Source organism: Coturnix japonica, chromosome 14 (genome assembly GCF_001577835.2).
Source record: "Coturnix japonica isolate 7356 chromosome 14, Coturnix japonica 2.1, whole genome shotgun sequence".
Taxonomy (NCBI): Eukaryota; Metazoa; Chordata; class Aves; order Galliformes; family Phasianidae; genus Coturnix; species Coturnix japonica.
Genome location: NC_029529.1, coordinates 9,054,481 through 9,082,224, shown reverse-complemented (window position 1 = coordinate 9,082,224; position 27,744 = coordinate 9,054,481). Strand labels below are relative to the sequence as shown.

General features: G+C 40.8%; 2 long non-coding RNA genes across 3 annotated transcripts in view; one reads left to right on the top strand and one right to left on the bottom strand.

Annotated features, from left to right (window-relative positions):
- LOC107320872 overlaps positions 1 to 27,403 on the top strand; it is a 50,236-nt gene extending 22,833 nt beyond the window's left edge. The window contains exons 2-5 of the long non-coding RNA XR_004308975.1: positions 15,316 to 15,420; positions 21,994 to 22,100; positions 22,208 to 23,169; positions 24,477 to 27,403. This is a non-coding gene — a long non-coding RNA (uncharacterized LOC107320872). The remainder of the gene's footprint in view (positions 1 to 15,315; positions 15,421 to 21,993; positions 22,101 to 22,207; positions 23,170 to 24,476) is intronic.
- The window catches only part of LOC107320873, a 36,531-nt gene continuing 35,725 nt past the window's right edge, over positions 26,939 to 27,744 (bottom strand). For both annotated transcript variants that reach the window (XR_004308976.1, XR_001558409.2), the window contains exons 7-8: positions 27,376 to 27,673; positions 26,939 to 27,034 (exon numbers count right to left, since the gene is read on the bottom strand). This is a non-coding gene — a long non-coding RNA (uncharacterized LOC107320873). The remainder of the gene's footprint in view (positions 27,035 to 27,375; positions 27,674 to 27,744) is intronic.

Genomic DNA, 27,744 nt, shown 5'->3' with positions numbered 1-27,744 from the left:
ACATAAAAAAAAAATAATCGTCATCATTTGGAGCTGTACAAGTTTGAAATCTATTGGTCCTGATTTGCACGTAAAGCTTTATCCTCTTAGCTCCTTTGACTCCCTGGTTGCTGGGAACCCAACCCAGGCACTGGGAATAGTTTGTCTCAGAGGTCCCCAATACTCCCTGGTCTGCAGCCTAAGACAGATCCCTTTGGACATGGCAGCCCCAGCACACCCCCTGCACCCAGCACCCACCTGTAATTGAAACACTGTGCACTCCATATACACACGGAGAAAGGTGCTGTTTGTTTAGAAAAGCAAAGCCCAGTCTGAAAAAAGAAATGTTCACTGGAGGTTAATACCATACTTGAAAGAACATTAATGAAGGAAAACAAGAAACAGACTGTGTAGCAATTTCTGACTGAAACAAAATAACCTCCAAAATAAATACCCTTTTCTTTCTTTGTTCTCAAAGCTTACAGCTCCTGTACTGTAATTATTACTTTGATGATTTCTGAAGGGGATTCTATTTTTCTCTAAAAATGTTTATGGCCCCATCAGATCTAATTATTCCTGGCTTTTTCTTTAGCAGTTTTTCAAAGAGATTGAGCAGAACAGCATTTATCTTTCCAAGATAGGGTGAGGAGGGAAAAATAGTTAGGAACCTCTCCTCCTGGTATCCAGGCTCTTGCATATCTAGATAAATGAATGCATTTAACTAGGTCACAATGAGTAATAGGGAAAAAAACTTGCATTCCATCACTTTGAAATAGAGCATTTTGGTCACCCATTACCATTTATTATTTATTTTAATTAGTCTTAATTGCTGTGACGATTTGCATTTTAATAGATACTTGGATGATGAAGGAGAAAACTTCCCTAGAATGGTAGGGGCTGGAGCACAGCCCAGCACAGCTCAGCCCTGAGCACTGCACTGCTGTCCCCATCACCTGCCCTGCTGTGGGTGCAGGAAGGCCAGCACAGACAGCTGAAGGCTTTTATTAACATTGCATCTAAATGCTCTCTGTTCATTGTGTGAGTCGAGCTGTTCTATGAGCAGTCTTCCTAGCATCCCTGTTGGCTGCTCGTGCCCCTGGTGACTGTCAGATAAGTCTCACTTTATGCATCAGTGCCAGAGGATAAGAGCTGCTTGTGCTGTGAGTGAAGGAGCTCAGTAGCAGCTTTGGGGCCACTTGTGTGTGGCTGCGTGTGCTGAGTGGTGGTTCAACCTTGGGGCCACTGCTGAACATCAGCCCTTGCCCAGCTCCTGGGGGCTGAGAAGATGATGTGTCCTGCCTCAACCAGCACTGAATGTGGGTTATTCAATAGTTTTTCAAGAGGGTTTTTCCATAGGAAGAGGTGGTACCATTCTACAGTAACGCTTCTATCATAATTACATACCCTATCATTTCTCTAGTACTAAGTTAATCTGACTGTAAAAGTCAACAGGGTATGAAAACTAATAGTGCTTCTTATTTAAAAAAGTAATGAGTAGTGCAGTGATTTCTTGCTAAGTGACTTAGTCCAGATTCAGAAGCTTTTCTTTGCTGAAAAGGAAAGGTCCTGCTGAGGACCGGACCTGCTCCCATGATGCCCTCCAGAGTCCATTTTCTTCCTTGTTGGTAACCAGAACTGAAACTAGGGCTGCTGGAAGCTGCTGTCCTTCTTTGTGTGTCCGGCCGTCAGTTCAGACTGTGACCTACATTCTCTGAAGTTATTTATAATGCTGTTAATACCTCTGAAGCACAGTATTAGCATGCCTCTTTAAAGAGAATTCTGTAAGATTTAGCATTAAAATGGAGGGTTTTTTTTTTCTTTAACGATCCCTTACTGTGCCCAGCAAAGCTCCCTCCAATGGCCATTTCTTTCCAATGGAAAGAAACCAACATCTAGATGTTTCTTCTTGTTTCATGATATCTTGATTACAAATCCAAAGGCCCTTTTTGATCCCACAGTAGTTGCACTGAGGTGCAGCCAGAAACTGGGACTAATGCAAGGTCTTGGTGAGGCAAACTTCACAAAAGTCTTGCTCAGAAATTCCTGTTTTTGAAACATATTCATATATGATCCTTGATCTCAAGGCTAAAATTCACCTTGAATTCACAGAGAAATGTAGCATGAAGAAACTGGCAAGTTTCAACCTTAATCATACCTTCTTCAACGGGGAGAAATACGAGCAAATTCTTCTTTTGGATAAGCTGTTATTGTGGAGGACCCCCTTGTATAGAATAATTCATCAAGATTAACCACTGCATCTAGTTTCAGTCACAAGGTTCTCAATCACCAGTTTACGGATTAAATGAACTCATCTAAGATTTGACACACTGATTCAATTACTTCAACTTGTGCTTCAAACACCACTGAAGTGTTGATTCTTTTTCCTTAATTCTTTTGAAAGGCTAATTCAGGCCGAATCATTAACTAGAGATGATTGCAAATTTGGATAATGCGTTTACGTGAAGAGCCTTGATCCATCTAGATTAAAAGATTTTTTTGTAGCTAATGTTTAACCTCTGAAGTTCATAAACTGAGCTACAGCTAATGAATGTGTTTCATTTTCAAACATTTAAGCATCCTCCCACTACTTTTTGCCCCCTGAAATTAAAAGGGATGAACCCAGCGCCGCAAAACGCAACACTTAGGCTAATATGGTATCATTATAATTATTTCACAGTAACCAACAAACCTATGTGCACACAGTTATGTAAGTGACATGAATAAATACAGAAGCAGACTGTTTGCTTCACTAAGCAAATCAGAACATTAGGAGGATAAACTATTATATTACCTCATTAGCTGCTATCCAGGAAGGGTGTTTCCATGCGTGGGAAGCCAGATGGGTGAAAGCTGTCTTGAATCACTTGTTTGGAAAACTACATTGCAAGAAAAGCTGATCAGCACTCAGCACAGATAACTTTCTTGGTAGCTGGGGCAGGTGGAGGTGTGGAAAAGCAATAATAATGCAGGACTTCAAGAAAAGGGATTCTTTCTGCTTTGTTGTCTGCGTAATTAAAAGAATTTATGCATAAAAACATACAGTTTTAGAGGCTGTGTTACAGGTACAAACATCTGAAAATGTGGTCTGCGATGTTGGGAATGCTATAAATTTTGCTTGTTTGCAGCAAAAAGGGTTTTATGTGTAGAATGGGGTTCATTTACTATCAGTCTAAAAAAATGTATTTTATAGCATCCTTTTTATGCCAACATACTTATTTACTGTAAGAAAGTAAATAGTTTACTGTAAAACAGGCTGCTGACTGTACTGATCTCATGAGATGTTGACAGTGAAAAAAAGGTCTGTAAATAATAATTCTTTTCAGAGATTTGGCACATGCAGGAAATGTTTACAAATTCAAATGTATAACTTCAGGCAGAGGAGAAATGAAACTGGGCTATGATTCAAAGCTTCCAAAGGATAGCAGCTCTCCCAGAGGTGTAAGATGGGGCACCTTCAAGGCAGGGGTCTCCATCCTGGGCATTTTTTTGGGTGGTCCTGTGTGCAGCCAGGAATTGGACTTGATGACCCTTATAGGTGCTTTCCAATTTGGGATATTCCATGGTTCCATGATGTAAGCTTCCATGGAAAATGTGAAAGGAATTTAAATGCCCACCTCCCACATCAGTCATCAGGCTGAGGAGCCCTTCTCTCCACTTGACTTTGTCTTATTCAGAAGTTAAGATTTCACTAGTCTCTCTCGTCCCACCTCTGCCCTCTGTGTGCAGCTCAGTATGACTTTTCTTTTTGCCCTGAATTTGTCCAGATTCTAATTCCATAACTACCATGTTTAAAATCTGTGTCATAAAATCTGGCCAAGCAGTGAACGATTTATCTCTTGCCCACAAATGATTGCCATGCTCTGGTGTGGATGCTTTGGTCCAGAAATTTCTTATTTACATCTTAGCAGTTAATGCTCAAAAGAAAACAATATCTTTTCACAGTGAGTCATTGGAAATAAAACTATGGGAGAAAGCTTGTGTTTGTGTTAAGACAGTCTTGTTTGCTCTTTGGTGCGTATAATGAAGTTTCAACAATTCACATTCAGGCTGCATTGAGGCTGTCCTAAAAGTAGTCATCGTAAGGATGCAAGTTATTTCATCCTACAGGAAAGACTTAAACACAACTTCTGATTTGTCTTTGTTGGCTTAAGGGAGCACAAGTACAAGTAAATATCTGTATTTTAGCTGTTGAAAACAAAACAAAGTCTCTGGACTTAGCTGAAATGACTTCTTATTTTGCACATTCTCCTGTACATGTTGTATCAACTGCATATCAAGTTTTTATTCGTTTTATAGGTTTGTGAGCTTCTCTGCATGGAATTTACTGAAATGTAAGGACTTGATTATCCCCTTATTTGATTCGATGGGAGTTCTGCCATTGACTTAAATGGGAGCAGAGCTGTGAAAAGGGATTTGCATGCATTGATTTAGTATGGTGCAAGTGAAGATTGAATGCGTGAACTTGGAGGGGAGGCAGGTTCAATATCTCAATAGTCCTGACATCCCCCTGAGATCAGTTGTTTCCTGTAAAGGTATGGAACATGTAAATAGGGTATACATTTTGTTTTAGATTCAGAAATATTAATGGGAATTTTTGGCTTCCGTGTGTGTGCTGGTTTCAGTTGGGGAATTACAGAGCTGAATAAAACCTCTGTATTTATTTCAACCAAAACTCTGCATTTCAGTGTTAGTTTCCCTTACATCTATTGACGTCATCCTTGACCTTGCTTTAAAATAGGCATGCTTTAAAATGTATATGTAGATACCTGTGTAGAGCTCTGAAATAATTCACTTAAGGCTGTAGGATTTCCTGTTGCGAAGGATGCTGAGATAAAGGACGAGAAGCTGAAGCTGTGGGGCGCTCAGCAGCACTTGGCGTGCCAGGAGCCCTGGCTCCAACTGTCCTCCTGGGATGTGATAGGGTTCACTGATGATGTGCCTGGAGGCTGTGCAGGTGCTGCCGGCTACAGTGGGGACTTCAGGTGGGGGTGCCGAGTCCCCTGGCACACAGGTGCCTGCCACCCACTGTTGGTGCCTGCGGTAGCTTCTGTGCTGATGTTTAACCCTGAGTCCTGTTGCATCTGAACTTTGAAGCAGGTTGGGCAGTGGGCTGCAGCCAGGGCAGTGTAGCTTCCCCAGGTTCTGTTATAGACAGTACCTGAAAATAGATGGGCAGAGGGGGAGAGATGGGTATGATTACACCAGAGGGTGGTGGTAACCCAGTCCTGATGTGGAGCACACTCCTCCATTGGCCCATGTGAACCAGCTGATGCAGCCCCTTGGGCGTGCAGCAGGACCTGCACAGATACACTGCTGTAAGTGCACTCCTCACCCACTTATCTATGTATGATTGGCAAGTGCATATTCCTGAAGCCTTTAAATACTGCCAGCTTCTTATCAAGTGTTTAAGAATCACACATGCTGCTGGAGATAGCCTGTTGTATCATCCGACTTCATCTCGCAGATTACCAGATGTTTGTTATTTGTTCATCTCTCTTGGCAAGTTCAGCTTTCCTTTTCTCCTTGCATTTTGAATAGTTTTGCTTATCTGGCTTTTCTCCTTGCATCTTCAGAAGTCCTTTGTACGTGTCCTAACATCTGTATTGACTTTCTCAAAAATCTCTAATTCCTGCTTTTGCATATTCCATGTAACACGTTGGCATTATTCACTGGAACAGTCTTCTGCTTTCTGCTTTACAATGGGGGCTTATGGGAACCTCAGCAATGTGAATACGGCTGCCTTGGCTTTAGGCAGGGCTTCAGCAAAGTGAGGCAGCTTCCACAGAACTCGCTGGGAGCAGGATTAGGCCATTGAGCAGCTGTAACTTCAGGGACACGTTAATCTCTCCTAAGGGTTACCCTTACTGTGGCAGACAGCTGGGTCTTTGCTGCTTAACCACCGAGGATGGAGTGACAAGGATAAATGGCACCACAGGACCTGGCTACAACTGCTGCCCATCCGTGCTTTGTATCAGCCCAAAGTCACGTCCACATTTATGGGCAAAAAGCTGCTGAAAATCGCGCATTACTGCTGTCACTGTGCCGACAAGAAGAGGCCCTGTGGGGACAGCCTTCTGACAGCTGTATTTATAGTCATTCTCCAAACAGATTTCTGCACAGCTCTGTGTGGGGTTACATATAGGACACGAGTAATACTGGGCTTCTTGTCATAAATGGAGAAAATTCAAAGCTACAATTTTCATCTATTTAAACCACAGTGACGCTCATTAGTGGCGTTTTCTGGGTGATGAGTGTTCTTTAATACACTTACCTGTAGCAGTAGAAGTTACACCAGCCCTGCACATTCACACTCATGCACTGCTTTGCCTTCAGCTCAGTGGCAATTGCTCAGCACTGGTAATTTCGCTACACCGGAAGATCTGTGGTCACAGAACCTGATAATCTTAGCAGTCTTTCCAACCCGTGATTCTGTGGTTATCACTTCTCCTATTGATCTTTTTTAGTTTTACTGCTCAGCTTTCCTTCTTAAACTGCCAGTGTTTTTGCTATAATAACCCAGCTGTATTTGGAGTCAGGAACTGGCCACTGGACATGAAAAGAGATGCAGGAAATGGTCTTTATAGCTATATTTCAGCAGATATTTGCTCTTTACCAAGAAAATAACAGTCTCAAAATGAATGGTCTTTTTACACATTTAAGGTTAGGCTCTATCTGTTGTTTAAATTGGGTCTGGAAGGTCAAATAACTGAGAGGGTTACTCATAACGCAAGGGAAAGCAAAACAGGGGTTTTTCTATCTGCGTGCAGGCTTCTTGCTGACAAAACATTTAAAAGCATCTGTGAAACAGGCTGTGAATCAAATAAATATTCATCTGGAGAAACAAATTAGGAACAGGCAGTTCCAGGCTTAACCAAGCATGCAAAGCCCTCTGCTGATGTAGAAATTAGAGATTTCCATAGTCCTCTGAACATTTACCCAAGAGTATCTAAATGCTCCCCGAGGTTAATTTGAGAATAGAAATGATCTATAATCATTATGATCTGGTGGATGGCTAAATTAGATAAAGATAGTGGGATTTTTAAACTACTATTTAAGATACCGAAGGCTGCATGCTGGGTAAGACCATGTAAACCCTTGTTTATAAAGACATCTGTAACTCCGATGGAAAACAGTAATGAAAGTAATTTCTTTTTTTGGGTAGGGAGAGAGGAGCAGGGAGATGGGGGAAGTGGCTTTTTACGTGTTTTTGTGTCTTTAATTCAGGTCTCTCTTGTAGTAAGTAATACAAATAATACAGGGAAAAGGATGTGCAGTCACAGAACAACATCAGTTCCCAACAAGGCAGGTCCCAGTTGAGCTGTTGGGCTTTGACATGGAAAAGTTACCTTTCTTACGTGGTGTTTCCTTTATTCCTTTCAAATAAATGTAAAAGCCTCCTTCTCCAGAACCTGCTGATGTTAGTCTAGAAAGTCTTTTAGTAAGATGGTTCTTTTAACTTAAATCCACAGTGGTTGCTCTAATTAACGCTCTCAATAGGTAGTTCCCAGCTGTGACTGATATGGAGGGTGTGCACAGCAGTGACTGCCATTCCTGTGGGGAAAATAAGATGTCCGTGGTGTGAGCTATAAGAGCTCAGGGGGAGCTGAGCCAGCTAGTTCATAACTTTGCAGACTGATCTGTATGCAGGTTCTCACTTACACAGAAGAATCCCTTGGCCGCCTCAATCTCATCACAGTGTTCGTGTTCTTTGTATTTATTCATAAATTACTGCAGGTCCATCAAGTTCTCCCACACCGCAGTACTGGTGTGATTTATGTTTTAACTGTAACAGCAGTTCACCAATTGACTGAAATCCTTCTTGCCATGAATATTTTAATGAGAGCTATAGACTTAATATCTATTGAAAGAATATAATTACCAGCCGTCTGACGTAGCTGGCTGACATAGTGGAATGGAGGTATGAGCTGCTCAAAATGACTAAATGTCTAATAGACTGATCAGAAAATTACACTGCAGCCGCTTCATTTTTATATTTCTTTATTGCTAGACACTCTCTCAGCTGATGATCTGAGTGACAAGCAACATGCAGGTGCATTCATGGGTTTCAATGAGCAAAGATCGGGGAAATAAAACAGTGAAAACAAACATATTCACCACTAGCAGGAAATGGACAACATGCATGTTCTTCAAAAGGTGCTTTTTCCCCTGGCAAAGGTCAAAGGGAGTGAAAGGGTCTGAATATCCTCTGTGATTATGAAAAAGGCAGGCGGTAAAAGCGTGCTGGAAGATGGATAACTATCACTGTGGAGTGTTATCCTATAAGAATGACGCAGGCATATGAGGAAAAGAGAGAGGACAGAATTATCTCTTTAGTTTTGACTGAATGGTTGAGAGTGCCCTCAAGGGAGAAGGTGGTTACTGCCAGCCAGCAGAACACCCATCCACTGGTGAGTCCAAAGAGAAGCAGCAGTCATTGAGACAGACAGACAAGCAGGTAATTGCCACGAGATTACCACCTGTAACTGTAGGTCAGTCTGGCTGTTGCAGATGCAAACAAGTGATCAGAGTGTGGAATGCTGTGTTTCATTACCAGCCCTCTGACCCTCAGTGCAGCACAGTGATGCATGTCCTGCCCTTGGCAGTGGCTGACAGCTTGCTTTTGTCCGTTTGTTGTCAGCAGTGCCAACAGGAATTATTTACGACTCAGAAAGAGCTTTTAAAATATTGGAGTAAGATTACACAGAAAAGTTAAGGGGAATGAAGAAGGACTGATTTACACATGAATGTGCTTTTTAAAGATCAGTTTTTAGTGTTATTGGATGATGGTATGAAAGATTAAAAAATCCTTTTACTCAGTGAGTGCAAAATTTGTTTTATTAATGCTGATAAGCTTAATTGAAGTCAGATGTCAGACATTTTAAAAATATGGAGATGTTCTGGCTTGTGCTGAGCAGCCAAAATTCAATGTGTTCGCAATCAACTTGATAGTCCTAAGGCAGGAGAGGCTGGGAGATGTGTTCCCAAACTTCCTGCTCGTTACAGGGAGGGTGAAGACACAGTTATGTCCTCCTTGGAGGCTGGCTGGGCACCTGAGCTTGTTTTCTTGCCATCTCAAAGTCTCACCTGCATGATCTGTCTCCATGTCTGAGTAATATGAGATGCTGAGTTGTCATGGTCTTGGGAGGTAGACAGTGATTAAATGTGGCTAGATATTCAAGTTTAAAGGTGATAGTAAGTGATTTAATGTAAGGTAGGCAGAAAAAAAATCAGCAAAAGCAGGTCTTATTTTTTAACTTATCCAACCCCTTTGATGAGACTTGGGTTTTGGGGGAAATATATTCATTTTTTTCCTGAGACAAATGGGTTAGCCATGAGAAGTCAGGGCAAAGACCATCTGGTTACCACTGTTTTGACAGGCCTCTCACCATCAGGCTGGATTATCCTCCTTTAAACTGTCTATGAAAGTCAGTGTAAACAGCCTTTCTCCTCATTAACATGGTGTTCTCAGGAGAGGTTTGTGCTCTTGAGAGTTTGTTTAAATAAGGAGAAACCTGGACAGAGGTATTTAGATCTGAAATCTTGCAGCCAAAAGTTCATTAAACAAGTTTTATTTTATTTTTTTTTGTTATAAGTGGGCGGATTCCAAAATGGAAATTCTGTTTCTCCTCCTCCTTAGGCTGCACTGGGGCTCTCTTTTACATCCTGTGACTTTATGATGCAGTTGCTTGAGCTGTACTGTTGGTAACAGTAGTGACAGAGGACTTTGTTGATTTCTCCTAGGTAGAGGGGCTTCATGGTGCTGGGAGTTGCCTATGAGCTCTAGGTCTTGACTGACCTCCTGCTGGTAGGATTGGGTAGGGTATTTATGCTGCTGAACAGGGAACCCATTGCTAGAATTTACTGGTTACATCTGCAATTATCATCAGCACTTCAGTTTGGCATGTTACCTTTCAGACAGCCCTCCAAAAACCCTTCTGATTTCAGCCAGCTTCGTGTCCTGGTTTTATTATTGATGGGTCTCAGGCTGGCATGAGTCTGAGATGGCTGCAGCCCCCGGCCCCTTACCTGAGCATCAGGCAGCTTGACAAGAGCTTGAAGCACAGTGCAATCAAAAGCCTTTCTGAAATCAGTCAGAGACTTCACGTGGGCATCAGGACAGTTCAGATGTGTCACATTTGTGTCTCAGATACGCTTTGGATTTGAAGAGAAAAATGGACTCCAGCCTTTGGAGCTTGCATTCCTTTCAGTCAAAAGCGTTTCTGTGGATAAAAGACATCATGCTGCTTTGATACGGTACTCTTTTTTCCTCTCTTTTGTTTTCCTGTGTTGCTTTCTTTTCTTTAAACAGAACCAGGACAAGTTCCTTTTATCCCCAATGATTAATATCTCCTGGTTTGAAACTGGTCCTGTAATCTGTTTAAAATATATCATTATGATTTTACCTTGTTATTTTTATGGGCTATATTAACATTTGAAAGGCTACATACACTGGATAGATTGTAAAGTATTTGCTTTTCCCTCCATTAACTCTTCCACAGCACTGAGTGGCATGGTGTTACAGTTGCTTGAATAGCTGAGCCTCCGCTTGGGCTTAACTCTGTCTTCAATGGGAACTGAATTCGGCTTCAGATTCCTCCTTTATTTTGATGTACTGTCGTTCAAAATGATGCATTTTTCTAAAGACAGTAATTGCTTGTACCTTCCTTTTTACCATTTTGAGTACCCTGTGATTTTAACTGAGCAGCCACAAGGCAATGTTTTCTATGAACACTGCCATATTGAAGTTGCTTTACTTAAGACTCTATCAGCAATTAAACCATAAGTCCATGACTAGAGCATTTTTGTGGCATCTTGAGGCCATGCACTTCATTCTGTTCATGCTTGGGATGAGGCACATCTCTTGTGTTTTTAAAGCAATGTGTAGTTTAATCAGCAATACAGAAAACTACTGCGTGACAAAGTGGGTTATGATCATCATACTTTACAAAGGTGTGGGAGCTTTCATGTCAGAAAATACCAAAGGTAAAGGGAGAATATTGTTCATTATTGCCCAGTTCATGGGGGAATTGAAGAAGATAAAAGTAAATTGACTTAGCTTGATAAAAGCTAAGTCAAGATTCTTGTGTCAGGGCTTGAAAACAAATTACTATTATTTGATGCCAGCTAAGATCTGTTTTTCTTCCTTTTCCTAATTTTTTGTAACGCTTATGTAAGCATGTTATTGCCCCTTTCTTCACTGCTTTTATTACAGCAGCATACCAGCTCTTGTGTGGTTATAGCTGGTCACAGCTTTCTCATTGGCAACATTTTTAAGTGCTCACGGCTCTCGCACAGTTCCATTCTTTCATTCCTGGTATTTCAATGTTTAAGTTTTGTTAAGTTCAGTATCCTGGAAGGGCAGGAAGCAGGTCTGGGCTGCCAGAACATTCTACAGAATAGGCCTATGCTCCAAACCAGAAACTCTTGCCACTTATGGAACATCAGGTCCTGAAAGAAATGCAGCAGAAACCACCATTCCTGACACCTCACTGTGATTTCAAGTGATGGTGGTGGTGGCTGGGGGGCAGCAGGAAGGGAGATTTGAATGGGTCATGGTCACATTCAGTACTGTGGGCATAGAGGGAAATTTGTGACTTTACCACCTAGCTCAGAGAAGAAGCTGCACCAAAACTTATAAGCAATCTTGGTGTATAAATTGAGATTAGGGCTCATATCACTAATACCAGTCAACAGTAGGAAACAGGGAGAGAGTGTGGCATATATTATTAACAAATACATATGTTATATATATATATATCTATGACAAATATTGTTTCAGCAGTCTTTGAATGCTTACAATTGCTGCTGTTCCTTCTGCATAGAAGAGGTTTCTCTGAACTGTGAAAGTTGAAGCAATCAATAGCTTCAGGACAAGAACTCAGGCAGCTAAAACAGGAAATTGGGTGCAATTTGTAACCTTCAGAATGCAGATAGTGCAGTGCCAGAAAACATTTTTCAGAGAACATTTATGTCTATTTAGGTCACATTCCACAGCCTGGGACTCCATTGGAAGACTCGGTGTCGTTTATGCAACATGACAAACCCTGGTATCAGCAAGGCACAGTCAATCTCCACTTATAATGAATTGTTGAGAGACAAAAGGCAGACTTGGGGCATTTCAGGGGAGGGATGCTGTGACATCTGCACCCTCACCAGTATTCAGAGCCCTCTGTGAGTGGAAAAGGCATTGTACATCCTGGAAGAGGCTTTTAGCCAGCAATACCTTTTCTAATCCACTTTCTCTCCCTGCTGTCACGTTGCATTGACTCCTTGCCAGCAGCTGCAACACGATGGGCTCTGCCTGTAGCACCCACATGAGCGCTGCACCGGCACCAATGTGCAGAAGCAGTTTCCAGGAGAGTTTTAAGTGGCCACTTGCCATGGGCATTGTACAGCAGTGCAAAAAAATAATGGGAAACAGTAACACATTTTTTTCCATTAAATCCTGGCAAATCATTTTATTACCTGTGGTGCAGAAGACAAATAACCTGGGTTAGAGTCTGTCAGGAAACAGGGCAGGTACATTTCAGGGAAGAACAAAAACAGGAAAAACAGTCCCCCTTTTTTTAAAAAATTTGTATTATTTTTTTCCCCAATGCAAAGCAAATGACTGCCGAGGGTGTTTCTTTCAGGAGCATTTCTGTGCTGAGCTGTTCAGAGGGAGTGAGGCACAATGCAGCAGTGTCATCCCACCGTGTTGATGTGCCAGTACACCTAGTGAAGTGACCCAATTACAGAGTTATTATGCTTAAAGCAATGTTTGTGTCTGCAAGCCCCAGAAGTGAATCTGGATCCACAAATACAACCTGCTGATAGCACCACTTAGTATACATCACAGAAACATGGAAGTTGGAAGGGGTCCTTAAAGATCATCTTATCCAGCCCCCTGCAGTGAACAGGGACACTTGCAGCTCCATCTGGCTGCTCAGAGCCTGCTGCAGCGTGACTTTGAATGTCTCAGAGCATGTTCCTTCCATCTGTAACACCCACTGTGGCAGCACCGTGAGCCCACTAGGTCTGCTGAAGGGCCACAGCTCATCAGCAGGGGCAAAGGGAGCTCAGGGAGTTTAACACTTCTGTTAACCTGTGTTCTGATTCCAGAAGCAAGCTGTGCTCCTTAGGCCTGATCGCAGCAATGTCACGTTTTACAATTTTTTGTTGCTGTTAATGTTTTGTTGCTGCTAAAAGGACTTCACATGGCAGTTTTCTTTGGAGAAGAAAGCTAGTTAAGCTGCTTGTGCTGCATCTCGGTGCCCACCTGGAAAAACACTGTTATGCTACAAAATTGGAATGCTTTCCTTTTGTTCATATATAAAGCACAGACATATTCTAGTAGCAATATTTTGTTAGTTAGGGGCAAAGGAAACTTCCTATAATTCTACTAGTTACAGGCAGTAGCAGTTTATGCTCTGATTCTGAAACATATATACAGAAAGTTTGTGCAATCAGATTTGCAGCTGATTCTCAGGATACAAGAAGTTCCAAATAATCTATGTATTTCATTTATTTATTCTGAGAAAATAGATCCAATTTCTTTTGTCACTGCAGACTATTTTTTTCCCAAAAGCATTGGCTTCATTGAAATCATGGGCATCCATTTGAAAATTCTTCATTAATTAGCATGATCTGCTAGGCTGAAAAATTCAATATCATATAGTAAATGCCCCATACCTGGCCTTGGGATTTGATCTTACAGTTGCTGTTGGGTCTGTATTGAATTCACAGGGAAAGGAAACAGATATTGGTCCTTCCTTGGTAATTGTAATGAATGTGCTCAATTAAACTGTGAGACATCCTCCCCAGTTCATGCAGATAGTATTTAGCACATTAATGTTGCACAAAGTCCTTGAAGATTGTTCTGTGGAAGGCATGTGAGCACCCCCAGCTCATGCTGGGGAAACGCAGGAAGGCTCTTCAGCTATTTCAGAGCAGGACAGCCATGCCACAGTATGCATTTACACCTCTTCAAGAATCCTGTTATTTTCTGCAATTGAGACTGTATCTGAAATGGTTTGGGTGGAACAAAATGGTTGGAAAAGCAGTACCAGATACAAGGAAGAGAACACAACGCTGGCTTTGGGTCGCGTAATAATATATCATTAGCTATCCTAAATGACATAAATGAGAGACTAAAAATGCTATGTCCCTGTAATATTTGAATAGAAAATAGCAGTTTTCCAGGAGCTTCTTTACCTTAAGGCAAATGAGCTTTAAATGTTCTCCTTGGATTTCATATTAATTTTTTCCCCACTACGTGACTTAATAAAACCAAGGTGCACATGCCACCTAGTAGTACTGTTCCAATATGCCCTTTTGTCCAGTAAATGAATACCTTTTAAGATCCCCATCATGTATCTTAATGAGCAGCATCTTCCCTGCAAATGACCCACAAGTGTACAAGCAAACTGGGAAATCCTAACTGAGCAAGGCAAGCACCTGGAAGTCAGAGGTACAGTCAAAGCTTAGAAAAGAGCTGAGGCTTGAGAAACAGCAAGGTGAAATTAATTCTCAAGCTGCTATGATGTTTAATGAACATTTAATTAGTGAGCACACCACCTCAAAAAGACTTTTCAATGAGCCTTTGTAAGCTGTGGCTTCAGACAGGACATGGGTCTAGGTAGGACAGCCAGAAAATGATCCATGCTTCTGGGAAAATCATTGGCCAGAAGAAATGGATGATATTTCTCAGTAATATCAACAGCAGAATGCAATAGAGATTTCAGTAATTTTCTGTGTTTGGTTTTTGCTGATCATTCTCCAAATGGCTCCCAAAAGGGACTTAGTTAATTTAATATTGAGAGAGGTATAAATGGGTGAGTGGTAGAGGAACTGCTTATTTCTGCAGTTACAACAGTTAAGAAATTTAACAGAGGAACTCCAAGTCTTGCAGCAGCACATTGATCACTGAGACCTCCTTGTTTCTGAAGCACATTACAGAAGTACATGTTTCAGAAAAGCTGAAGCATTTCTATTTATCTTTGTTCCGTTTTCCAAGGCACTGTTTAAGACTTTGGATAACCAAAATGATACAAATGAAACAAGTACTTTTTTAAAAGCAAATATTCTGCAGTGATGCCAGTTTTTCTATTCCTAAAGCTTTCAGTAGGATGAAGAAGTAGAATCTAGAATACTGTTGCCCAATACCATGAATTCAGGTTGTCAGCTCTTCCTATTTCCCTGCTTAATATAAGGAAGATCTGGTGAACTGCACTGAAGTTAGTGGTGAATTCAGTGGGCTTTTGGTCTGACCACAGTAATATCAACTAGATGCAGGTGAGGAATCTTAGGAAGTCAGTAAATGTCACTCAGAGCCTTTTCTTCTTATTTGTGTGACAGTTATATGGATGGCCCCCCTGAGTGTATGGAAACAAAATCAATGGCAAACTTCAATCCGCACAATCACTCCTTATCTGAGACAGAGCATTGGATATTACCTTACAGGTCAGTCAATAACCTATTATCTCACAAGCTAAGAAATAAATGCTGCCTTGGGCCAGTATTAATTAGAATGGCCAGGGAGGTATAGACCAGAAGACAGGTGATGCTGTTGTTTCTCACTATTTGAAACACAGATGAACGACAAACCAATAGGATTTGGTTTGCTGTTCATTTTTGCAGGGTTGTTTGGTTTTTGGAGTCAGGGCCACAAGGCTTTTTTTTTTTTTTGGCTATGATTCATCACTCTACTTTTCAAAGATAAAAATGTTGACAGTACAGAATTAGTTTACCTTCCTTGTCACTTGAAGCAAAGAGGTCTGTGATTCCTTTGCATTACAAAAGCAAGGGAAATACACCTTTCTGAAAATACTGTTTTAGGGGGTAGATCCAGGAGTAGATCTGCAATAGATATAAGGATTGTTTTACTCTTTTCAGACTAATGTAAATCACTGACAACTGAGGACTGCTCCTCGCTTAAATAGGCCACCCTTTAATGCCTGTCAAGTCTTGCTAGGGTCACTTCCTACCATAGCATTAGAATTAGGAAATGGTTTGCTGAGTATCCAGGATTTAAATTCCATTGAGATCCCAGAGTTGAATAGTCCCTGTGCTCTACAGACTTACAGCAGGTTGATAAGAAATCCAGAGCACAGTGATTCAGGTGGAATTTAGGCTGCCTGAATATGACTCATGTTATTCTTCAGATGCTTTGAATAGCTGACCCTTATCCTTTGGCAAATCCAAGCTGGATTTTTTGAAGTGCATTTAGTCCAGAAAATTAAATTAATTCTGAGATGAAATATGGTTTTAATTTAAAGCAGTAAGAGCTGGCCTGACATAATTGGCACTGCATTCAAGAGAGCTAAGAACGATTTTCTTTGACATATGTTTTATCCCCATACAGTCGTCTGTGGGGCTTGCTGCCCAAGGCAGAAAAGTCAAATTCATGACATTGTATTTATAAGGCAAGAAAAAATGTACTTGTTTACATTTAGATATACAAACACATAGACATGGTGATAAGCCAGTCATGCCAATCAGTAAGAAAATGAAGTTCAACTTAACATGTGTGAATTGTATGGTTTAAAATCCATTCTGATTATCTGTGGCATTGAATAAGTCTCAGTCAGAGGATTTTGAGCATCTCCTCCACTACTTTTTGTAAAACTGGTTTTAAGAATTTTGTATTTCATTTCCTAATTAAGGAAAATTAGGTTATCACTGGAAGTTCTCTATTCTCATTATTTGATTCCAATGAATAACTTAAAATTGAAACAAATAATTATATAAGTACAGTTACATTCTTGTCAGTTAAACACAGGAAGCTGCTCTGTGCTGTTTAGGTGTTTCCAGCTGCTAACGACTGCTTCTGTAGCAGCACTTAGCTAAGGCAAAGGGTAGATTTTGCACAGCGAATATCACTGCAAAACTTTGGCCAAAGATAAGCAAGGTGAACTCCCACTCAGTAAGAAGTGTGATATGATGTACAGTAACATTTCTGTTGGAGGCACTCACACAGTAAATTACACAGCACTTATATCTCTTCACCAACGTGTATTTTTCAGTACTCAGGAATTTCACAGTGGATACATAAATTCAAGCAACCTTTAAATTTCTTCTTCCTGTACCCATGTGGGTGTGAAAAGTCAGGATGGAAATTTCTTTTGCAATCATGTCAAGTGAGGAAAGAAAGTTGATACATATGCATACACATGCATAAACACAGTTTAGCTGCTTCAATTTTCACTTCAGTAAAAAATACTCTGACTATGTAAATTTTGTGTTCACTGCTTCAGAATGAAATGTGTCTCAGGACACCATCGATCTGTGGGGATTCAGCTGCCATTTATCTCTCAAGGCTCCTCAGTGTAGATTTATCTACACTGAACCCCATCCTCCTGTTTCTCTAGACAGGCCTACTGCTCAGAACCAGTTACTGGTAAAGCAGGCAATGCTTTTCTTGTAGCCTTCAGCACCTTTCCTTCCCACTTAACGCTTCATTTATTACCGTAATTAAAAATGGTCAGGATTTCTACTGAATGCTACAGAGTTTCCTCAGTTGTTCTCTTCTGCAAACTGTCAAATTGCTGGTCTTATCCAAGCCATGAGGGGACCTGCTGTTGTTCATAACACTGTAATTGGCTCTTCTGGTGCTGCTTGGCATCTCTTGTCTTTGTCCTTAGTGATGAAAGAAAACCCTGAGGGCCTGCAGCTCTTCTCTCAAGTGTAGGCATTCCAAACATGGGCTCTGGAGACAGGGCCATGAGGGATGCTTGACTTGAAATATTCCCTGCCAAGGAGTAATCCTGAATGCAGTTGTCTTCAGGCAATCTTGAAATGCCTTCTAACCATCCTGCCACCGAGGACACGAAGCTTTTAGTCACAGGATGAATTAAAAATCTGAATCAACTCCATGTGAGGTCAAGACAACGAGGGACCAAAAGAGGTGCTCTAAATTGCCTGAATCACAAACACAAAGAATTGGAACTGCTTGGTTATGAACACATACTTGACCTTTCTGCCACTGAAACCCAAAAGCTTCATATAACCTGTAAGTTAGTGCTACAGCTTCTACAGCTTAAGGACTGACCACATGCCTGGGAGTTAAGAATACTTAAGGTGCAAAAGAGCATGACTGGATTACACTCATTATATACCATGAGGAAAAAATCCCAATCAATTTTCTCTGTACCTCTGAAGTCAACCAAACTGAAAGCTGTTATGAATTGAATCATCTGAGAGAAGCAACAGAAATAGGGTGAAATGTGGTTAAGAACTGTTTAGAGGTTTTTTTAATTTGATGTCTAAAAATCCAAAAGCTCACAGCGAGGATGGAAAAGTGTATAACTTCAACAAAAGCAAGCTGAGATCATAGAGGAAGTCAGACTAAAAAACATCAGTGAAACTATAACAGATGGAAAGCAGGCGACTGTGAAAATTGCTGTTATATGTTAGCAGCTAGAAGGAGCCAATGAAAAGGAGAGAGCCTAAATGACACTAGTAGGAAGTTTTGAGGAGCTGAGTGATGGGAACTGATGAAAATGACAGATATCCTGGCAAGGGCACCTGACTGCACAGAGACAGGAGAGCTATCAGTGATGATGCAGGGAAGATGAAGCTGAGCATAGGGCTGGCAAGAGAAACTTCAGGTCCTGCCTCTTGTATTATGTATTATTTTATATTATTTGCTGGTGGTCTTCATGTGCTCATTTTGGTTGCACACAGTTATAGGAATGTATATGCATATATATGTGCACGTGGGAGTAGCTTCAGAAAAGCATGAACATACACATCTCACAAGCATATAAACACACAAAATCATCCTAGGTTCTTTCATGCTCAATAAAGAAAGCATACAAAAGCAGCATTCAAGTAATTGGAATCTTCAGTGTGCAATAGAAGTAGGAACTGGAGAAACTGAAATCCACATGGAAAACCACAAAATAATCACACACTGATTATCATGTCAAGGAAGCCAGATCAACCCCTTAAATACATATGACTGGCACTAAGTTGGTGGTAGCAGTAGAAATAGAGAAGATGCAGGGTTGGTGTAAGGGAGAGTGAACACAGCAGACTGCTGTTTGGAGGCGCTATCCAGCCCTATCAGCAGTCATAGGGTTAGTGGCATTTTCTATTTTAAGCATAGAGAGAATCTCACAAGAGAGAGCATAATCAGATGAAAGTGTAAGCCCTCTGGACAAAAATACAAGGTAAAGATATAAATCTGGTCATGCCGTCCTACTGAGGCAAAGATGTCACAGGCAAATCTTTTTCTTCCAGTTTAAATTGGTCTAAGTGGAGCAGCATTACTCAAGAATTACCATGGAGAAGAAGCTATTTCCAATCTGCAAAAACTCCAATTCAATAGGGAGGGCTAACTCAATATCTGCCTTAACTCCAAAATCTTCTTACAGCATTGTGCCTCCCATGGAAGAAAGTGAGGTCTGTGTGCCTGAGAGCATAACACCACGGCTGTATCTGAGGGCATCACTATCAATGCTAAATAATCCTCTCTTCATAGCATGGCTACATTAAGATCCCTCAGTGTAGTTTAGCTCATTGGTTGATTATTTTCTGTGTATGTATCAGCAGTCTCCACTTTAGGACCTTCTTATGATCTCCCAGGTCCTGGAGAGCTGGGTACCTCCAGTTGTCCTCCCTCACTGGATACCTGCAGCACCGATTGCTGTTTGCTCTGACTTGCTCAGAAGACCTGCCCTCGCAAATAGTGCATAAGATAATAAAAAATTCAGTAAGCTTTCAGAAAGAGAACATTATTCATCTGCTCAGAAACATCTGGACATTTCAGGAGTCCTGCTATATTTATGGAGTCTACTCAACAAATAGAAGTTTTTACTCGAGGGTAACTAAGCCATTCTGGGGGCTTTGCCAGGCATCTTCTCTCTATTTTGTCTATGTACTGTATGAATAATGCATCTTCTCTGAGCACAAACCAGCAGCATTGGTGCCTTGTTTCTTTCTGTGTATTTTTAGGAGCTCCCACTAACTGTTCCCACTTACAAGGGGCCAATGTCGGTGTGGCTGCAGGCCCAGCAGCCCTGGAAAGGACCCTGGGCCTCGGGCTGCCAAAATCACAGACCGCCTTATAGGAGAGCAGTTGAGCCAAATCTCCTGTAAAGGGGTCAGTGGAAATGTCTGTCAGGATCTCATGTGTTTTTATAAACAATCCCTTGCAGGAAAAGAGAAGAAAGAGAAAAGGAAAAGAATAAAGGTAGTTCTAATCTTTGAAAGTCATTCAAACTTCTTTTGTTAAGTATTTTTCATCAAGAATTTGCATATAAAAAAAGTGAAAATGTCCTAACTTATACCCCAATTCTTTTCTCCAGCCCTTTCATGCCCAGTCTCATTTTAAGTCCTTGGCTGTCTTTACCAGACCCAGGATATTTTGATATTGTCTGTTCTTTGAGAATAAGTAATACCATTGTGAAGTTATTTCTTGAACTATCTTTTCTCCAATTATGTTCTTCATCACGTTTTCATGCAGGAAAACTAATAGAAAATCCATTGCAGTTTGAAGAAGTGCTCAGAATTGGCTTCACTTTATTAACTTTGGTAGGAATAAAGATGTTTAATGTGCTCTGCTTCTGAAAAAAAAATCTTCCTCCACCTTATATACAGTATAAGTGACCCAAGTCTTACTCTCCCTTCTTACAAAAGCAGCCCTTGAAAAGAGTAAAGCAGCGTGGATTTCACAAAGAAGGAATTTTCTTACCATTTTTTATTACAGTAATGAGACACAGGGTGCAAACAGGTTAATGTATTTTTGTTGCTGGCAATTAGGGACCAAATCATAGACAGTAATATACCATCATACTGACTTTTCTTTGCTGGAGATACCATCTGAACCTCATAATGATTAAAAGAATATAAATTCATAGTCTTAACCTGATAATTATCAATGTGATTTACATATCACACTTCAGCCCGTGTTTATCTTTCTTGCCTTTAATATTTACTTCAAGTAGAAACGGTAGTTAATTAGTCTCATATAAATTCTCTGTCTAGCAGATTCAATTATAATTGACCCAAAATGCTGAATTCAGCTTTGAGATGAATTATTTTTAAAGCAAAACTATGACAAATCTTTTAAGAACCAGCTGCTCTGATTTTTTTTGCTCATCACAAATGATGGTGCTCCCAGTGGTATGAAGCTTGGAGAGTCTCGCACAGAAAGCAAGGTCAAAGCATCAAGCATCACATCATTCTGGCATTAGCTTATGCCCTGCTCTATGCAGTTATGGAGAGGATTTGTTTCCTGAGTCCTGATCCAGTCTAGGACATGGTTTTTCTAAAGTGCCAAGTGTCAGGTCAGTCACATCTCGGACCTAGAGAGCACAGACATGTGAAACAAGAGAAGCTTTCTGATTTTCAGTTAGGATTGCAGGTAGTGAAGTACTGGTCGACCTAATTAATCCCTCTTCTGCAGCAGGAATGATTTCATTGTGACAGGATGAGATTGGAATGTTTACAGGGAAGCAGGAGTCTGGAAGCACTGGGAGACCTTCCAGCAGGGCAGCACAGAGCCAACAGGTTCTTGCACTAGCTGAGCTCAAGCTCTCTGCTAGCAGGTGGCAGATTTGTACAGGTCACCTTACAGCTGCCCATTTGTGTTGCTGCACCTCACCTATGATCTCGTTCCATGCTGGATCTTTCAGTTCAGTACGTTTTTCCTTTTTGATAGGTGAGACTTGTGCTGGATGACAGCATGCCCTCTGTACAGACACAAAACAGAGTCATGTTACAGTTAGCAAGGAGCTGATTTGAAAGAAACAGACTAAAATGAAGCAAAGGAGACCCCCTCCTGCTAGAGATGGCATGATGGTTTTATACCTGAAAGAATTCAGACACACAAAATTTGGTTTAGGTATCATGCTGTTCTGTTTGCTTCCTGGAAGGCTTGGAATAAGTCAACAGTGAAGGGGCTGATTGTCCTTGAATCTGCACATAGGTGTAGCTGTTTGCCATTCCTGGAGGGGAGCATGCTGCACTTCTGATTGAAACTGCCTTAGAAACTGGGACATCTGCAAGAATGTGATAATTTTCTCTTTTCAGGAGGAAAGAAGAAAAACAAAAGTGAAAAAGAGGATGGCTGGTATTTACCTGAGCCCTGTGTTCGTGACTCGATTCCTACTCTGTGCACATTGCTCTTTTTCCAACAGGTAGAGCTATTAGAAAGTAAGAAAAATCTGCTGCAATCCAAATGAAGTCTACTTAGATTCTCTTTCCTATTTGAATGGAAAAGTCATGCTTTTTTTCTCTTTTGCAGGAAATGGAATTCTAATACTTTCATAAGCAATGGATATACTTACCCCCTTTTCTCTTCTGGATGGTTAGACAAATAGGCAGATGTTTATGAACAGTTCTTTGCCGCGTGGGATTATATATATTCCCTTCTGGGAAGGGAAAAAGGTATTTCAGCTGCAGTGAAGATTGATAGCAATTCCCTGGGAGAGGTCAGCTCTGACTTTTACTAAACTCCTGTTCCCAGTTCTCTCCCATGGCAGCTGCTGACAGCCAAGCAGCTCCTGCTGCTAGGATCAGATAGTCTTTAAGGGACTGCCTTCTCATGGCTGGAAATCTGTGGACACTGTGCTAGCTCCAAGTCACTGTGACTCTTATGTTGTGTGCTGCACATCAGTTGCATAAATGTTGTCTGCGTTCCTTGTGGCAAACTTCAGAAATTCATTACTTATCTCTGGGGTTAAAAAAAAAAAAAGGAGGGAGAGAGAGAGAAGCAGGTACTAGTTTTCTACTGCTCGTACAATGTCATTCTGTTTCCTTGCTTGATTTGTGTTGGTTTTATTTCATCTTGCAAGGCTGGAGTTTTCTCTTGCTCAGTAGTGGGTTGTTCTGGTGAGGGGAGATGTAGGTGCACTAATGTACCTGTGTTTCTATAGAAGAAACAGGAAGGAAGGGGCTGTAACAAACCCAAATCAGAACACATCCTCATTGTAAAACCATTAGAATATAAGTGGCCTGAAGTTTAAGAGAGTTTACACAGCCAGTTGTCCACTTAGGAAAGTGTATACAATGTCAGTCTGAATGGCAGTAAAGTCATGCTAGGTGGGGAACCAGTGAGAGAATTAAACGTATTCTCAGAGATGTCATGACTGAGTGGATCATAAAGTTTCAGAAGTTCAATTTCACTGTTAAGACCAAGAGAAAGATGTCATCAGAAGCAAAGGGACTGGATTCTTATAACTGGCCTGCCTGTTCCAGAAGATAAGGGTAAGCTTATTTCATAAACATTTGCCCTAGGAAAGAAGGTGCAGTGGAGTAAAGTCGTGGGATGATAAGGGACTGCAGATTTTATGCATGCCAGTCATCAAAATTGAAAATAGTTTTTGGGTCTTGTTATTCCAGAAAGAATTTGATGCTCATAAATACGAGGGTTATCAGGATTTTTTGAAAAATCCCTGTGTACACAAGAGGGGATTTATTTTCCTACTCATAACACAGACACAAAGATAGCACAGGAGTAATAGCCTTGAGAAATTACTTTGCGGGGAAGTAAATAAGAAGAGCCTTTCTGGACTTTGCCATGAGTTAGACAGATGTACTTGGAGAGGAGTGGTAGGGAGAGTAGAAACTTTTACCTTCCCTACATTATTCACTTTTGTTGTTCCCCTTCTGTTTACAATGTGTCATACTTGGAAGTATTCCATCTAAAGCTCAGGTTTCTACTGTGCCTCTTGGAAGGAAGAAGATGGAAAAGTTCACTGTGTTTCATATCTAAATGGTCCACTGACCTACATTTATTTCATCTTACTCCCATTTAACGTTTTACGTGGCTTTTTTGGTGTGCCACAGCAAAGATTTTCAATGGTCCAAAAAACCATGCTGGGAAAGCATTCTAATACTATGCTGCCCTTGATAGGATAGCGACTGGCAGTGCATAAATACACTCAATGGAATGACAGAAAACTCTCTTCTATATTTATGAGGAGCCCTGGGCCAACACACACAGTGGTGGGAGCCCATCTGCTCCATTGCAATCATTTTATTGACACACTGCTATTTAACAGCTGAGGCTTTTGCAATTTTTTTTTTAAAGCTTGGTGTGTGTAGTGAGCAGGAGGTCTTTTAATGGCGATACGACAAAGCCAAAATAGACCTAAAAGGTGAATTTAAAAGTCTAGTTATTTATCTGAAGAAGCATTTGAAGGATGGACGGAATTTAGGTATTTCTTGACCTCCTGGGGCTCCTGCTACAACTCTGACATGAGCCACATGCTAACAAGTCCTTTCTTGCAATGAGAGCAGCAAGGAAAATAAAGGGGATCTGAGCAGTTTGTGATATGGGGGGCGTGTGGGTCTCCCAAAGGCAGGGGAGGGGTTTGGTCACATGCAGTGCAGATCCATTTCAGATTATTTCTTATAATGTTATTTTACTCTTAAAATAATACTGTTATTACACACTGCTGAGCAGCTACATTTTCCATTTCCATTCAGCTTTGTTTCATACTATACTGTTATTTTTTTGTTTGTTTTTGTCTTTTATATATGCTCACATAAACATTTCTCCTCATTTCTAGAAGTGTGACTGCTTAAGCTCATGTTCAATACTGGCTACCAATGCACCACAGCCAATGAACTTATTTCCACCAGAAACATCAAGGCCTGAATTTGGATAAAACCACCTTGCCCCAATATTTTAAATTCAGTTCAAACATCAGAGCTTGTTTCTGTTTAACACTTCACCTAATGTCTGTGCCTGCAAAAATGCAGATTTACCTCTCACTTTCACACCCTACTCTTCATGTTTCATTGCTCCATATGCTTTTGCCTATCAGGACCTCCATGCAGAACTCACGTAAGTACTTAATTTTAAGCGTACGTCTAAGTCTACTGGTATCTATTAAAGAATTTTAAGTTTGGTCCCATTAATCTCCATAATTAAAAATCACGTTGATTTGACTCCAGGCATCAGTGTTCTAGACTCTGTCCAGCTGTGTAAGAGTCTGCAAGTATATTTTCTGCAGAGTACCAAGATGGGTGGATAGCAGAAATGAAAGCTTTCATCCTCTCCATAAAGGGAGTAGTATCTCCCTCCTCCAAGTTTTATGAATTCAATCTGAAAAAAGAAGTCATAAACACGCTGTTAAAAGACTGCTGTTTTAAAAGGCTGTTTCCCCAGAGACAGTCTGTGAAGCATCTTGATGTGAATTCATAATGTCTGAGCAGTCTCAGTTGAATTAAAGACTGAAAAGAGGACAAGAGCAGCAAAACATGACTTCAGAATTCAAGTTAGCCAAATGAGGCAATTCAAGGCTTAAGTGGCACTTCACGTTCTTAACTTTGGCCATAGAAACTTTCAAAAATGCAAAGGTAAGGTAATTTCTGTTGCAGAACAACCAATTTCTCTTAGGAAAACTTTCCTTCTGTGCAGAGGCCAAAGGCATGCTGCTCTCCTCTCTGAGCCTCCTGCAGTTGAAATACCAATGGCATCTGCCCACCACTATGGCTGGGCAGAAGCTGAAACCCAACCAGTGGAGCCACGAACTTCATGGGCAGATGTGTGAACCCAAACAGCCCTCCTGAGGAGTGAAAAAGCTGTTCAGATCTTTGGCTGTGGAGAACTCCAGAATCTGGAAGTGCTCTTAGAGCCTGAAGGCCAGAAGTCATAGAATCTTAGAATGCGTTAAGTTGGCGTGGACCTTAAAGACAATGTAGTTTTAAGCCCCTGCCATGGGCTGGTTCATGTCTCTGCCTGGGCCCAGTCCTTGCTCAGAAGCCCACCAGAAGTCAACAGAGAGCCCAGAAAGATGGGCAGCCCACAGGTGGGAAGCAGAGCTGGCCTGCACTTGACTTGAGGAGATGAGATAAGAGAAGAGAGGGCCCAGGTCACTGCCTGCTCCAGGCCTGGTGGCATCAGCGTACCCATCACTTCTTCTAGCTCATTCATATTTGCTTGCAAATAAAATAAGCACTACCCAAGCAGAACAGAGATTTATTTTCAAGCATATGAGCTTGAAAATAAATTTAAGGTCGTTTACTTAAAATTACATTCTAGAAACAATGGTGATGCTTCTGCATTACTCTGTCTTTTTTTAATGCCACTCTGTATTTAATCCGTCTTACTGCTCAATAGGAATAGCTTACTCCTACATTTGAGTAACTGATTGGGTGAGAGCCTGCATCTCAAACACCATCTTGTCACTAGCAATGAATGCCATTTTTAGATCTTTCATTCCAAAGAAAGGTCGGTCACTATTTTAAATGATGATAGAAGGAAAAAGCACTCAGTGCAATGTTCACCTTCCCCAGTTTTTAAAGGGGAAAAAAATAATCACCCTTGCTAAGGTAATTTCTAATATTTTGTATAGATTTAACTCAATCAGGAAAAAGATTTTATTCTCAAGGTGTTTTTATACATTTCTGATAATGTCACAGTTGTCCTGTGGAAGGACATCAGATAAGACACACGGTTGGTTGAAATCTTCAAATTCTTTGTGGTATTTTTCAAATGAAAAACATTCTGTCTTCAGAAAATAACATTAAAGAAACATCAGACTATTAATTCAAGGTTACCAAATATAGTTGGCCTTGACTTTACAGGGATTTGTCTAGTTTATGGGCAAATGGTCTCAAATGTCTATTATATTTAATTATAAAAGTCAAGTCCTTTGTAAAGTTGCTTCCACAATATCTGGACCACTATTTTTGGTTCCTTACCTGTAAGAAGCCAATGGAGACTAACCTTTCAGCCTATCCAGGTAAAGCAGATAGAACTCCTTTGATGCCAACTGCTGTGACGGAAACATCTCTGTCATATCTTTAGCCCAGGTGAGGTACGTCAGCATCAAAACAATTCCTTTTGGCAAGCTGTATGTTGTTTGAAAATACAGCCTGGATAAATCTTATGAACACACCTTATTTTCTCTTTGAATTGAATACAGCAGTTGAGGACATCTCTAAGAGGAAACATCAGCTCTGCAGGACAGTGAGCAACCTCCATTGGGAAAATAGCTCTCCTCATTGCTTCAGTGTTTCATCACTTGTTAATTAGATGCTTTCCCCTCTTCAGTTCTTAAACAGAGCTCAGCTAGTGCAGATGCAAGTTCCTCATGAGCGCTGTTCAACTACATTACTCCTGAGGATGAAAAGAGGATTGCTGCAGGGAAATTTTGCACATTTGGGAGAATACTTAAGCTCTGGTTAAAATCTAACTTTTCTTAAGTATTTCACGCCTCTTTCCCCTACAGTATATTCAGACCATCACATTTATCTTTTTCCTTACATTTTTCAAACCTTTTTTTTTTTTCTTTTCATTTTTTAGATCTAAATAAAAAGCTTCTCAACATAATAGATATTTTAGCATATATTGAGATCTGATTCTTGCTTTATTTGAAATACTTATTCAGCTATCATGATTACAACAATTTAGCAAATAAACAGTGTTAAACGTGTGTGTGGGAACTGTTGAGTCCTCACCTGAAGCACTGATTGAGCTCCTGGAGAAGGACCCAGTCAGCCCTGGGAGCACAGGTGAAGGCAATTCAGCTGTGTGATTGGAATGGGTGGAGTATCGCTGTACCTCTCTTAGACCTCATTTAAAGGCTGGCTGCTGCTGGGGAAGGACCTCTGGTTGGAGATCCCTCTGTTGTGGAGTTTCCGTTGTGGGCTGACATCTTCAGAGTCAGGTGAGCCCTTTTCTTTGTAGCACCTTTCTATTGTGCTGGTTCCCTTGTCATTACACCTGCTGTGTAGCCATTCCATCATGTTGATTTTTCTGTTACAATAGGAAAAAAAAACCAGAACTCACTCAGACGGGATCAGTGTCAGCTTAAAATTGCCTTTTCT